Source organism: Perca flavescens, chromosome 23, assembly GCF_004354835.1.
Source record: "Perca flavescens isolate YP-PL-M2 chromosome 23, PFLA_1.0, whole genome shotgun sequence".
In the NCBI taxonomy this organism is placed as follows: domain Eukaryota; kingdom Metazoa; phylum Chordata; class Actinopteri; order Perciformes; family Percidae; genus Perca; species Perca flavescens.
This window is the reverse complement of record NC_041353.1, coordinates 15,024,237-15,040,287: the sequence shown is the minus strand read 5'-3', so window position 1 is coordinate 15,040,287 and position 16,051 is coordinate 15,024,237. Positions and strand designations below refer to the sequence as shown.

The 16,051-nt window shown below is 39.9% G+C and overlaps 1 protein-coding gene across 6 annotated transcripts in view; it reads left to right on the top strand.

The window, feature by feature from the left end:
• The first annotated feature begins 2,687 nt into the window (after positions 1 to 2,687).
• The window catches only part of nrcama (neuronal cell adhesion molecule a), a 62,480-nt gene continuing 49,116 nt past the window's right edge, over positions 2,688 to 16,051 (top strand). For all 6 annotated transcript variants that reach the window (XM_028570401.1, XM_028570398.1, XM_028570400.1 and 3 more), the window contains exon 1: positions 2,688 to 2,846. The gene's annotated coding sequence lies outside the window, so the exon portion shown is untranslated. The remainder of the gene's footprint in view (positions 2,847 to 16,051) is intronic.

Here is a 16,051-nt window from a genome sequence, read left to right as displayed (position 1 = left end):
CTGCCAGGATGTTCCTGTGCCATCTTATACAAACAGTCAAGCATGCGAGAAGAAGTTTTTATAAGTTATCTCACCATGGCTCTGCTTTGTTTTTAACATGTGCTGCAGTGTCAGAACCTTAAACAATATCCTGTAAATGCACATATATAAAAACGGTTATGTAACCAGAGCCACCCCTTAACAGGTGATTTATAATCTAAGTGTGTGTGTGTGAAGCACACACAGGATTCATGCATAACATCTGTCATCGCAGAAGATAAAATCAAAATCAACCAAAGGACTCGAGGAAAACTCCTATTAAGTCACTTCTCCTCTGCGTTATCTTCCTGCTGATCCCCATCTTTTTACTGCATCATGTCAGAATATGTACACCCCAGCTGCTCTCTGACCAAGTTAGGAAGGTTAGGTTGTTTAGATGATAACAGAATGGTAGCCGGTATCTGGAAGCTGTCACTGAGACATTGTCGTACAATAATATATCCTGGCCTGTATAAACTGGTTTTAAAGTACACCGTGCCCCAGAGAAGGCTTGGCGTAGATCCTTGAAATGTAAAATGATACTAAAACATGTTTGAGTGTTTTGTCTTGAACAATTCGCTTCAGCTCATTATTGGTTAAACAGTACTGTATGATGGACTTATGGAACAGAGAGACAGTAGACAAAGTTTCAGAAATGGTAATGGAAATAATATATAGCGCGTGGGAGTATTACACCCTCTGCAGCAGTATGTCTGCAATGCCCCTCTGTGGAAAAAAAAAAGAAGAAATGGTAGAACAGTTTACAGAGTGGTGTGGCTCTCTGCAGATCTCTGCCAGTTGGACACACACACACACACACACACACACACACACACACACACACACACACCCTATTTGTCCAACAGTCCTGCATGAATATCAAACAAAACTGACTGTGCCTGCAGTGGAAACTCAAATCTTCTAGATCAACATTAGGGTGTTAATTTTACATTTTCTAAGTCACACCCATGGAAAACAATTTCGTATTTAAGTCAGTGAGCTGGTGTTTTATTACGTCTTTCAGGGAGTCTTGTCTATGCACACATACAGACACACCAACACATGTTTTATCATCTCCTATTATGTGTTTGTGAGAAGAGCTCTATTTGTCTTGATCCCACCCTTCCCCCAGGACTCGTCACCATTGCTCGTTCTAACGGTAAATAACTCCGTTGTGAATGTTAATGCCCCTCGGCCTGGATGAGTGTTACATGCTTTTATCATGTGAAGAAACTGTACATGTATACCCTTTTATTTTGCCACACGGCGCTGATGACCTGAACATGCTTTACAGTGAGCTAAATGTGAACAAGCAGTGGCAGTAAACCTTTCCTATAAAAAAAAAAAAAAAAAAAAAAAAAATATGCCGTTTAAACAGAGGTCCAGTACATTCTTCTCATCACTCATTTGACTGGTAGACAAAAAGAGTGAGAGACTGGTATTGATGGATGTTGATGACAAGGTCTTAATGTGTGCAAGACATGCTTGGTCTGTCCCAGATTGGAATTGGTGGGTCAGTAATGCTAGTGTAATGTGCAGTGGGGCATTTGACACCATGTCTATGTCTGCCACCTGTCCTGCGTTGATGGCAGGGAAACACCTGTGTGTCACTGCAGTTCACAGCCAGCATCCTAAACCCTATAGGCCACCAGGGTGCCCCGGAAAAGTAGATCAGTAAAATATCACTACATTTGTTATACTTGCACACCAATCTGCATGAAGTATTTCCCAACTACAGTCCACCAAGATACCAGAAGAGCCAGTGATTAAATTGCTAAATTATAATATTTTAAAATATGCCAGTCCAATTACAAATATTAGAAGGAAAGTATAAAATGATGCCAGCAAATTAGAAGAAGCCAAACCTGGTTAATACATAAGAAATAGATGAAAAGATAGGCCTACTACAAAGACAACTTTATGATTACCACAGATGTTAAAGGCTTTATTTCAGGAATATAAAGAGCTTTTAAATTGGATGCAATAAGGCACAATAATAGAACTCTGCAGGGTTATTGTTTATTTCACACATATCTGTCTGCAGGTCCCACTGCAGCCGCTCATTAAAACGGGGTCGCTGTAGTTGCGATTTTCTTCTTTTTTTTTCCCTTTCTTTCTTTCTGCACCGGATTGGCACCGGCTGACAGATATTGGAGGTGAAATACAGAGGTCTCACTCTGATATATTCTCCATCTACCAGAAGTAACGTGTAAATTATTCCCATGCAGCCATGTACATTAGACAAATATTAATTTAGGTCTATGGCAGGATTGCTTTGAGCTAAAAAGAAAGTAGCAGGACTTCTGTTTATTCATTTATGTAGGCCTAGTCTATTTATTTTGTAGCCTAAGTATAGGCCACATAAATGTGGTTCATTTGACATCCTTGCAAGAAGCTACCATATATAAGTAACTGAATGCAGTTTCTCTTTGAGGAGTAATTGTCGAAATAAAACTAAACATAAAAAAGCAAAAACGTTGGCCTGTGTGTAGCATTGAAGCTGGGAATAAGACTGTAGCGTTGGACGCCCACTTATGTCGAATGGGTCTGAAAAGTGGGACAGGTTTTTCACTCATGAGTGCTTCGTCATCTCAAAAGCATAGACGATCTTTGTTCGTTGCTGGTTTTTGACAGCGGCGGGGGAGCTGGTGAGGAGAGCGGAGGATCCGTGTGGACCACAGCTTGCTGCTGCAGCGGCCGAGGGGGGACGGACTAACACTGGCCGGGCACAGTCCCTCAGACACACACACACACCTCATCAATTTCTACAGCATCAACACACACTCACTGCCGGGGGGAAGGAATCAGGAGCCGGGTTGCTTCAGACGGTGAGTTTGAACATGCCTCTCTTTTTCTTTTCCTTTCTTTTTCCAAAGATGGAGATAGCATTTTTTTTCCCCCCATTATGTCTTCAGTATCAACACACCGGTATGTCAATTGAGAATAAATGGTGCAGTGGATGTGTCAAGTCGGTGCATTTTAATATGCACCAGCATCCCGGTGGTGCTGCTTCTTGACTAGGATGACCAGGTGCAAATAATATAGCAATATGGATGCCGTTTGTCGTGTTTTTTTTTTTTTTTAATTATTTTTAAATCTGGATTGTGCTGAGCATCAAAGGCAGACCATCGCAGCTTCACCGCACTGCATGCACTGCATCTTGAAGAGCAACGATGAAAGCAAGCAGAGGGATGGAAAGCAATGTGTTGCTCGGCTGTTGTACTGAGCGGTGGTTGCTGCTGCAGCAGCAGCAGCAGCAGCAGCAGGGTTTGTGCTTATTGTTGCTGCCGCCGGCCGGTGCAGGCAGGCCCACGGGCTGAGCGGATTATTTGATGTCTGCCAGTGATGCTGCCAGATGTAGCTCAGCTCCTCTAGCTGTCAATCCAAGGGTTTTCACTTCAACACGGGCAGCACTAAGGGCTAGCTTGCAGATATCAGATGTAGAGATATGAATAGTCAGCAGGTGTCTATTGATCCGTAGGCTATAGGGGGGGGGCAGCAGCCTCCTATTCTTTCATTATTGATCAACATTTTTCATTGATGTTTCCATCAAATAAATGAAATGGTTCCACGAAGGAAAGTTATGTCATATTTGTACGGTTTTGCCCTTTGAAATATTGTCTAATAGAGGGGGAAATATCGTTTTCTACATTTCTCCAAATGACATTCAAGATGTACTCAGTTGGAGTTGATATTGGATTGGTTACAGTCAAAGATGATTCATCTTGTTGGATTTGAAAACCCATTTGTAAAGGAATTCTAAGCCTGATTTTAGGCATTTGCGGTCAGTATTTGTGCTGAGAGGATTATTCAATTAATCGTTTCATCATTTCAGTCAATTTTCAAGCAACATGGCAAAACACTGTCTGGTTTTAGTGTCTTAAATGTGATGATTTGCTGCTTTTCCTTGTCAAATGAAATGTGATGGTAATAGGGACAGTTTGACTATTTTCAGACATTTGTTTCGACAAAATGATGAACCAAATGCAGGCAATGTCAAGATATAAGCTGGAGGCCTAAGCATGCTGATATGAGTGGATGTGTGTCCCTTATCACTGCATCACTTTCTGTACTAAAGGTTTATATTGTTTTCACATTGTGATTTAAAGAAATGACGTGATATGCAGATTTGTCCTGTCGCTCAGTAATAGATAATCGATAAACATGCTCTTGATTTAATTCCCTTTGGGGCCCATGTCATCATGTTACAGGGATGTTTGCAGAACATGTGCTTGATTGGTGACAACAGATGCTTGGTAATATTGCTTACAGTGTACAGTATGTGACCAGTGTGTATAACACCTGACTACACAAACATCTATGAGTAGGAAGAATCATTGTGATGGTAATAAGAATCACACTATCTGTGTGGAATTGAAGGTGTGAGTTGTGCAGTCAGTATCTGTTGTTGTAACACTATGTGATCAAATTTGACATGAGTGTTCACTGTGAACCTCAACCATACTTCATGCAAATAGGTCCCTATATCACAAAGTTTTGTATTTAGTTGTAATCGGTTTGCTGTAAATGGGAAGCCTTCTGTTGTGTTGTGCAAACCTGAAGCTGCACTAGAATGCTAATATCAGCCGGATAACCTACATTCTGAAAGTTCCAGTCAGCATTTCATACTGTATTCTTGTATTCAAGAGTATAGAGGAGTGTTAAGACAAGAGAGGAGGCATTTCATACTCTCACTGTTTTCTATGTTTTCTTCTCTATAAAACATTCAGCCTTTGGACAAGGCTCTCTGCAGTACCAGTTATGTAATGACCTTTTGTTTTTTGAATCGCAATTACCGGAAAATGAAGCTAGATTTGACACTAATAGGCCCTTTCCACAGAAGACCTTGTGATATGTCACAGAAGGGAAAGCACAGGTGTAAACAATCAAATTAAATGATGGGTGAATTCCATTAAGGAATTTAAGAACTTGGATAGAGCGGAGCCGTCGTTAATGTTATTAGTAACACCTGTGCTTTTCCTACTATAACGAGTCAAAATGTCGGATGGGACCAGGGCCTATTGTCATAATATTCAAGCAAACATATTACATTTTAAAAACCTCAAATTAAACTTTCCACATTTAAAAAAAAAATCATCAAATATGTAATGTCCAGATTAATTCCAATAGCAACTCAATCTCGCTATTTGCAGATGATATTTTTCGAGGACTCCGAATGAATTTGGCTCAATCTCCGGCTATAAAATCAATTGGAATAAATCTAATCTTCTTCTCTTGAACAACAGACAGGTGACATCAGCTGTTAGTGATACAATACCAACCCAAAGCAAAATTACATATCTAGGTGTCACCATTCACACATCACTACATCGAGTCGTCCAGGACAACTATGTAATTTATTTAAATTTATCTTGGCTATTAATCAATTAGTATGATTACTGTGGGAGTACATCTCATTTTGAAAATGAAACACATGCAATGCTGTAGCATGTCATGGCATGGCTGGCAGGGATGGCACCACGATCAACCCCCTCCCTCCCCTCTTAAGAGACATCCCAAGACATGAGTCAGTCTCTTGTGACAACTCCCCAGGTTTGTCAGTGCAGAGCCAGCACTGAGCCATTACTCATGGCACATGCAGTGTCATCGTCACTCTCCTGCTCTTCCATTTATCTACGGCCCATTAGACACAAGTCAGGTGATGGAGCTTATGGTGGGTTCTCATTCTCATTCTGTCGCCTTAAGTGATGACACCATTTTCAGACATGAAAATGCACTATATTGCTTTCAGGCTGTTTGGGGATTAGGGTTTGAGGTTAACTTTCTTTCATTTCACATAGAAACTGTACAAAACTCTATACATCCATTTGCAGGAAAAGACTATATTAATTTATTTAATAAGATTCTATATATTTTATGGTGACATTTTGATTGGGTAGTTATTTTTCTTTCTAAAATATTTTGAAAAGGAAGGAAACCTCTTTTGTATGTATTGTGGATCTGATACATTGACATACTATCAGTTAGTCTGCCCATTCTTTTTTTGATTAATTGATTAATGGTTTAGTCTGTAAAATTTCAGAAAATAGTGAATGCTGCTCGTCAGAAATGCCTACGGCGACACCTTCAAATTGCTTGTTTTGTCCGACCAACAGTTAAAAAAAAATCCCCAAACTTTAAGTTTACAACTATATAAAGCAGATACAATTTGCACATTTGAGTGTTTCTTCTATTAAAAAAAATGACATAAGCGATTAGTTGAGTATCAAAGTAGTTCTGTTGAATGACTAATCAATTAATTGTTTCAGCTCTACTATCTGTTTAGGCCTACTCTATGAAATATTAAAAGAAGTAGTAGAAAATGCCTGTCACAAGTTCTGAAAGGTGATGACCTTAAATGCCATGTTTTGTCGGGACCTACAGTCCAAAACAGAAAGGTATTACGTTTACAGTGATATTTAATAGAGACAAACAACAAATTGTCCTTTGAGAACCTAACTAATGACTTAACCTTAACAGGCACATCTGCCTGGAATGTATGGTCTTGATTCTCAGTCCCTGCACTGCCTCAGGCACTGCTGCAGCTAGGAAACAATGCGACTTTTTTAAATTCATCCCTAGAGGTTGTTAAGCTACACAAGCAACCACCAATGAAGTATGCAGGACGGTGCACGTGTTAATAAAGTCATCCTGGGTTTTTGTCCTAAAGCTGTGGCTCACGTCTGTAAGACCAGCCAAATATACAGTACAGGCCAAAAGTTTGGACACACCTTCTCATTCAAATGCGTTTCCTTTTTATTTTCATGACTATTTACATTGTAGATTTTCACTGAAGGCATCAAAACTATGAATGAACACATATGGAATTATGTACTTAACAAAAAAGTGTGAAATAACTGAAAACATGTCTTATATTTTAGATTCTTCAAAGTAGCCACCCTTTGCTTTTTTATTAATAAGGGAAATAATTCCACTAATGAACCCTGAAAAAGCACACCTGTGAAGTGAAAACCATTTCAGGTGACTACCTCATGGAGCTCATTGAGAGAACACCAAGGGTTTGCAGAGTTATCAAAAAAGCAAAGGGTGGCTACTTTGAGGAATCTAAAATATAAGACATGTTTTCAGTTATTTCACACTTTTTTGTTAAGTACATAGTTCCATATGTGTTCATTCATAGTTTTGATGCCTTCAGTGAGAATCTACAATGTAAATAGTCATGTATATTAAGAAACACATTGAATGAGAAGGTGTGTCCAAACTTTTGGCCTGTACTGTATATACAATTAGTATCATAGATTCTTTTGTATGCTTTGGGTTAATAGCATCAGTACCCTGCAGCGATGGTAGGTTAGGGGGGATGGAGGTAAATAAACACCCCCGCACTCTTGGCTCACAGCTGGACATGTTTGGGTGGCTGTTTTCATTAAGGGACCGGGACACATTAAATTAGCATGACTGGCTGAGGATTGATGAATTGGAAAATGGGGGAAAGTTAAAGCCAGGTCTGGAGTGTGACACTCTGCTGCTGCTGGTGGAAGATTTTTAAGAGAGCAGATGCTGTTGTTCTCTCTGCCTTCCATAAAAGACAGATGGCTTTTTGTTGTGTTTTTTTATTTTGTGGAAGATGATGTTATTGCATAGAGATGGGAGAGACCCCGTTTTCTTTCACAATGAAGGACTATAAGAAGTAGCCTACAGGTATATTTCTACTATACCTGTATAGGCTGTATGTGGCTTGTACACTAAAGCTGACAAATTACATGAATGACTTTTTATAGACAATCTCATAGACAAAATGACACATCACATTAATTGATAATTAAAATAATCATTAGTTGCAACCCGACACTAAACACCGTATACAGTATCTCAGTATTAGAGTTTACAGTTTATTGTATAATATGTTTTCAGTCATCAATTGAGGTTTATAAACCAAGAGAGGATGAAAAGGAAATAAAGGGAAAGAAAGTGAATGGAATTGAGAGGAGAGCAGAGAAGAGAAAATGGAAAGAGAGGACAGAAGAGGAGGGGATGGAAAAATGAAAGGGAAGGAGAGGAGTGAAAGAGGGGAGAGGAGAAAAAAGTGAAAGGAAAGGGGATAGATGAGAGGATAGGAGAGGAGGCAAAGGGGAGGAGATGAAGGGGAAGGAAATAAAATGGAAGGATAGAAGTGGAGAGAAAAGGAAAGGAGAGGGGACACATAGGATAGGAAAGGAACTAAAAGGGAAAGAGAAGAGAGGAGAAAAAGTAAGAAAAACGTTGAATGACTAAGGAAAAGTAAAGGTGTAGCTGCAGTGAGGAGGAGTGGAGTAAAGAGAAACGGAGAGGAGAGGAGCGGAGCGACGTGCTGCTGTGGTCACCAGCTGTGCCAGGCTGCATCTGAAGTAAAAGCAAGAGACTGGAGATTAATAAAAGGAGACATAACATGCCACTCCTGTACACACACACACACACACACACACACACACACACACACACACACACACACACACACACACACACACACACACACACACACACACACACACACACACACACACACACACACACACACACACACACACACACACACGTTTTTAGTGTCCTACCAGGCTCTTTTGAATAGGGCGCTGCTTGTAGGCCGAAGATGACTTGTTTGTGTGGCTCAGGTGGGCAGCAGATGGGAGAGTGGGTGAGAGCAAAGGAGTTGCCAGACTGGTAGTAGCTGTATGAAACATACCAGCAATATGTGATTGTTGAAAATAATGATTTACTTTTATGTGATTTACTGAGGCATATGCAGGTGAAGATTATTTGTTTTCAACATGGCAGACGATTCCTGTCATGTTAATCTTAAGCTTAAGAAACATTTGAAAAAGATTTGACATTTGACCATGTTGCCACACAAGCATTTATATATCCTCTCTTTTTTACCAGTGTTAAGGGAAATGAAAGAGGGATGTTCAACCCCAGTGGTTGGAGCTTAATTCATTGTACAGTAGGCTTAAAAATAATATTACCCCCCCCCCATCCACCAGAATCTTTGTCACAGCTCTAAAATGATTAGTGAGGATTTGGGTCAAAGAAGCCATTAAAAAGCTCTTCTTATCACACCAAACATCCAATTGGTTCAAGGCACCAGCATCACATGACGGGTGGGAGCCAATCAGCCTTAAGAATGATCATTAAAGATGTTTTTATAGAGCATAATTGAATATGTCAGCTATGGATGATTGTTTTCTATGGAGAACTGCAATAGCACTTTATATTGGTGGATAAAAACAGATTTCTTTTAGCTTTTCCTCATAGGTAGACATGTTTTTACCCCCAGCCATGAGGAGAGATTAGTTTGATGGGAAATTTATCTTGGAGCCTTTACACATGATTTGTAGAGTGTGTAATTATGTATTGCTTTTTAAGGCATTTCATTGGCCCTGAAGCAGACAGTGATCATGCCACACAGGACCCCAACTGCTCCCTGTGGCAAGACTTATTTCTGGTGTCATTTGCTACACCTTAGGATGCATTTATATCTGCAGAATATTGTGGTACATTTCACCATGTGCATTGATACATGTCTCTCCATAGTAAAAGTTGCTCTCAGCAGCATTTGTGAATTCTAGTCTTCTCGTGGCATTAAGACAAACTCTGTGTAGTAAAAATAAATACTTTGTGAGTGTGGCCTCCGTTGTTCAGAGGACACTTTATATTGAGCATCTGCTAATTGCCAATTTGTGCGTGGTGCGGCTTCAGTTCAATGGAGCGCCCATGTGTCCTCGAGCCTACTCGTCTGACCCCAGAGAGAAGGCCTCTCTGAGGCCAGCCCGCCATCAGTAAGTACCCTCTGGTCGTACTGAAAGAATGCCTTTGTAGAAAAACTGTTAATTCAAAACAACATTTTGAAAACAGACATGGAGAATATTAAGGCATGGAATGTAGGATTAAGAAGCAATGTGTATTAATCATACATTATGCTATAGTAAAAGTTATTACCGTTTTTTTTTTTTTTTTTCACACGAAACAGAAGCAGTTCTCATTGTGTATAAGTCATCTATCGGCTTAAGATGTCTCTATTAATTGATAAACCAGTGTGTGGCAGACAGATCCCCATCTTTATGGGCCTTGAAGAGAAATAGGGGGAGTTGAGTAACATCGCTCTTGTTGAACATGCTTTATTTAGTCCTTTTTAATTTTATTTAAACTGCATAATGGACATGCCCAGTTGCCTACACTGTGTGGAAATCCCCACACACCGCACATGTACAGTGCTGCTCCAGAGAATTAGGATGACATTTTCAATGTGTTATGTAAAGAGATGAGATGTACAGTACATACAGTGTACATGTACTGACATTTATATGTTAAAGATAGGCCAGACTGTGACATAACACCCAACTGCCATGCTGTTTTAGAAGCTCAGAATCAAAAATATATCCATTGCATACACAGGAAAGGGTAAATATTAAGTTATTGACCAAAAGTGAAATCTTTTTGAATCTGCAATACAGTTAGTATGGCTACGTATATGCAGTAAAGAAGATCCATCCATAATTACCGTACTGCTTCACTCGCGTGTGTGGTGAGCCAAACTTACAGTATATAGGATTTTGACAGCCAGAATTACTGAATAATTACTGAAAAATGACAGTAAAACCGAAGTTTTTCGGTTCATTGATTTAAAAGCCAGTTTGATGATAATTTGCCCTTCAATTGTAAACATCACATAAACCCATTTTAATAGTCCATGCTTCGGGTGCTATGACTTACTGTTAGAATAAGTTATTTCCTGTTTGTTCTTGCTCAGCATCATTTGATGCATCTGGATGCTGGCCCAAAAAAGTCAATGGCATTTCACATCAGTGATAATGCCCCACCCTGCCACTATAGCCACTCTGTCCTCTCTGTATATCTCTTTCACCCCTAGAACTGCTGAGCTGGCTGTTTTTTGGGCTGCCAGATACTCTGCATTGTCCTATCAGAGCCAGGCTGCTTCAGTCACCTTGCCTTTTTGCACCCTGACGCAATGCGCCCCCAGCTGCCATTGTAGCACTTTAGCTCATTGCAGTTGGATGTGGGATATGAGACACTTCATTTGAAGATGTAGACATCAGCTTTGCATGAAACAAACTTTCAGTGATTTTCTCTCTGGAACGCTGTGGCTGGTATTGATCACAAGGAGGAACACATTGTGACCAAGCCATTTGCTTCCAAATCAGCTACTACCTCTGTTTTCCTCATGTCTGTTCTGTGGGGAAGAGATAACCCTTATGTCCCTGCTCAGACTGCTAAAATACACAGTGATTATAATCACACAGCTAGATTGAAATTGGACACACTTCCTGCTCTGTATATACAGATATGTTGGGCCTTAGAGGATTTTATTTCTAACATGTAAATTCACTTCTCATCAACAGGAAGGAAGAACATTAGTCATTAGCTTGTCAACCATATGATGTTACTTGTTTTGTTTTTCTTCAGCCAATAGTGATATGATAACGTTTGTCACAGTCTTTTGATCAGTGCATTGTTCTTTAATGGAAATGCCGTGGACACAAGCTTGTTGTTACATAAAAATGATGTTATCAAATATGACATTTGAACGCCTATACATTCTTTAAATTGTAATTACTTCCATGCCTGGGAGGGCTGCACACGGCTTTGCGCTACGCCTGTTTGCCCAGCCCCCCCCGTCCTCCCAGCATTTTCCCACCATATACACACTGCTGCTATTGACCATCAACCCACTCCATCTCTCCTCCACTCTCCGCTCTGATACTGATGACTCACAAAGCCCATTTAACCTTTACCCAGCGCTCAGTTACCACCCCACTGGCTGCAAGCAGCAAATTTCACATTTTGTATTTTCTGCTTGTTTTTATGGAATTATTGGAGAATGTAGCTGTTGGCTGTGTGTGTGCTGTTGACGTTTTGTTCTTTTTTCAACTTGAGGCAGTCCGTGTTTGTCTGATATAGGCCTACCTCTTAAACCCTAACATAATTTTGCCAACAAATATAGATGAAAACTGCAATGTATCAGTCCTTTCTAAAGCACAGGAAACCCCTTCACTTTGTTATATATTCATTCAAGCCAGTCATCCATTAAGGCTATGTGATATATTACCTGCCACAAAAGGCCCATTAATAAGTGGAAGAGCAGCTACTTTTCTAAAATGGGTATCACATACTTTTCCCACGCTGGTTTCCTCCATGTACACACTCACATAAACAGGTAGCACAAGCTATCAGGTGTCCAGGGAGTGTCCCACAACTGTTGGATCACATCAACTGTCACTTGGTCAGCGATGAGACAGTTGTCTGTGTCTGTGTGACGTACTTAATTATCGGTTTATCAATCTATCTGCACACACATCAGTACTTGACCGATAAAGCCTGTGAAGTAGGATGTGTGGTTTCCAGTCAGGGATTGGTCCAGCTGGGTCAGATCCCTCCCACTTCCTGTTTTGGAGCTCTAAGGACACTGATTGGCGCAGCACTTTGCATCACCCTCCAATCCGGGAGGAGCAATCAAGCTCACCTGCTGATATATATAGTGTGTCAAATTGACTGTGATTACACTTGACCCGCTCGCCAACTTAGTTATGCTCTGCTTTGTCTAATGTTAAATACTATTTGTGCGCAGAAATTGCGGTACTTGTGAGACTGGGCCGGGCTTTAGATCCATTAACTGATAATGACTGTCACACCCTTTTTCCTATGTAGTTTGTGTACCTTATTTTGTTGATTCACTTTAAACTTTCTGTTACCAATGAATAAATGTACTTTTACCAAAAACACCTGGTTTTATCTTTCTTCCCTTTCTCCTCCCAAGCTGGGTCGTAACATTTATTGTATATTTTAATGTTAAATAAAGCATAGCCTTGATGCAGTTCTAAAGCATTTTGTGGCTGCCCAACTCTCTTTTATCTTCTTATTAATTATTTATTCACACATCAATCTTTATCATCTGATGATTTCAGGGAAAACCTGACTGATGTGTGTCTGCCTTAAATTGGACTATACAAAAATGCATGAAATATTTTAAGGAAAAACAGTTAGGCAGGCTACAGTGTGACACTACATTAATGCAAAAAAAGTTTTACTGGTTCCAGCTAATCATATTTAAAAATATACTGTATTTTTTAACCATCTATAATATCCAATTACTATTTTTGGGGTTTGGACTGTCAGACAAATCAAGCAATAATAATAATTTAATAATGAAAAAAGTCTTTAGTTGCAGCCCTATTGTTAAGCTTTTTGTTAAGCAGGTCGTAACTCCAAAGCAACCTACTATACTTAATTGAATATTTTGCTATTCTTCAGACATAGAATTAACATCTGAGCACACCAGAACAACTTTAACCTGCCCTAAACTGCTATTTAATGTTTTACGGAATTATAATATATTTTTAGCATGTATATAATATAATGTGTAATATTTTTAGTATGCATATAATATATATATATAATATTTAGTTTTGTTCACCGTCTGGTGCTACAAGCTACCCAGGAAGACTGTATGGTTGACTGTAGGTGAATAATTGATATCATCTCACGTATGCAAAACTATGTCTCTTTTCTTCTTGCTTAGAAGCACTGTGACTGCTTTGGTGTATCAAAGCCAGGCCACAAAATACTATACTGAGTGATGAATTATTGAGCACTCTGCTGCTCTTGTCACTTGCACTCACAATCTTACACGTAACGGGGTCGAAATTTTGGATGATTGTGGATATACTGTCCTCTGTCAGAGAAACGGCAGAGGGATACGGTCTCAAAATCAGGTTTAGGATTTGATTGTGGTTGTTCCATCCTTCTGTTGTCAATTTCCTTTTACTTGAACCTTTTTGGTGATTTGGGATTTACTGAAAACACTGTCTTTTCTCACCCTAGACCCACACCAGAGCATTCACATGAACACACAATCATTAATAGTTTGTATCAGGTATCCCAAAGCCAAGTGTCAGCATACAGGGTTGTATTGACAACAAGATTATTGATCCCTGGATTAGGCACGGGGACCCATAGGGCATCAGTGTAGCTGAAAGCAAAGACCCCTCTTCTGAGACAGCTGATCTTTCATAAGCTCATTAACTCGGGCTGGAGTGGGTTAACTCGGTTTATCTTGGTTAGCCAAAATCCCAGCAGTCAGATGGGCATTTTGTTAGACAGAGCCTCCTCTACCCTAAAGCAGGGGGATTTAGTTCTCACTACAGACAAAAAAGATTTTCATGGCCAGTAGGGCTGCACAATATATTGTTTTTGTTTTTATCGCAATATCAACTGCCGCAATATACACCTTGCGAAAGGCTGCGACATATCGCAATAGACACAAAACCTTTTTTTTGTGTTAGTTTAAAGAAATTATCAGTAGAAAACTGCACGTTAAAATGTCAATCTTTTTTTAGTGGTGCCATTTCTATTCAATATAATGTTACATTTGTTCAATAAAATAATATTGTAAAGGATTTACTTGTGTTTGTTATGAATTCAACAACACTTTGTTGTATTTCAACAGAATACTGAAAGCAGCAGAACTGGGTTCACTTTAATATCTGTTTATTTATCGTGAGTAATGTTGTTAATCGCGATATTCAACAACATTATCGCATATTGCACATTCTCCTCATGTCATGCAGTCCTAATGGCCAGTCATATTTTAATGCACAAGAGGCACAGAGCTGCTATTCTGCGCAATACCTCCTTTCTTCTTGCTGAGTCTTTGCTGAGGCAAAGCACAATTGCATGAAGTGCAAACATAATTTGATTTACTTAAAGATGAACAATGATCAGTTCTATCGGTGTCATAATGTAAATACTTCTCAACCAAGGCTAGTAAACATAATAGAGGATGAATTTGCACGCGAGTTGTGGACCGTCCCATTATAAATTGGCTGCTTTGCTGGGAGGGACACTCATCAGCTCAGGCAGCATCTGTTTTTAGAGTACCAAAGTGCTGACTGGGGCCTTTGTATAGAGATAGCCACTCTTTTACAGCTGGGTCCGTGCTGTCTGGCCCGCCACGAGATCAGCACCACTGGCCAACAAGGCTGTACAGCCTTGTGGGCAGCAGTGAATAGCGTTTGCCTGTGTGTTTGTGTGCAACGAGAGATTGAGTGATAGCAAGCTGCTTGGGTCTGCTACTTTCGTTGGTCCATCACTGAGCCAATACACTTTACTGTACATGTGAAGCTGCAGACATTAGCTGCATTCATTCAGGTTAGTATTGAGGCCTACAATATGCATTTTCTTTAAGAAGGTGTGGCTGGAAAACTTGATATACATGTTAAAGGTCCCATGACATGGTGCTCTTTGGATGCTTTTATATAGGCCTTAGTGGTCCCCTAACACTGTATCTGAAGTCTCTTTCCCGAAATTCAGCCTTGGTGCAGAATTACAGCCACTAGAGCCAGTCCTACAATGAGCTTTCCTTAGTTTGTGCCATTTCTGTGTCTGTAGCTATTGAGGATGAGAGGGGGCGGGGGGGGGGCTTGACCAGCTGCCACTTTGCTCCTTTGAAAGCTGGGCGGGCAAAGCAGAGAAAGGAGAGGTAACCTTGCTCCTTATGACCTTATAGGAGCAAGATTCGAGATTGGCCCATCTTATTTCATTTTCATTCATTTCATTTTCTCAAAGGCAGAGCAGGATACCCAGGACTCAGTTTACACCTATCGCCATTTATAGCCACTGGGGGACCATAGACCGGCTGGGGGGAACTCATATTCATGTTAAAAAACCTCATAAAGACAAATTTTCATGCCATGGGACCTTTAACATGGACATACTGTATAGTTTAGAGGAAGGACAGATCTCTACCTCTACACTTTCCCCTACACTAATCAACATGGTTTCTGTGTCGAAAGTTGCTTTAAAATATAGACTTTATTTGAGGTTTAATTAATTTCAACCCATTTTAAATCAAACATGTTTTTGTGATCTAGTTTTCAGGCTTATTATATGCTTTAGGCGTTGTGATTTAACTAATGTAAGACACCGGATGTTCTTGAGTGTACTCTTCAGAGATAAAGAAAGGAAGAGGTGTTTTAGAGAGATGATTAGTTATTTGAAAGAATTGTCAGAGATTGGCAGG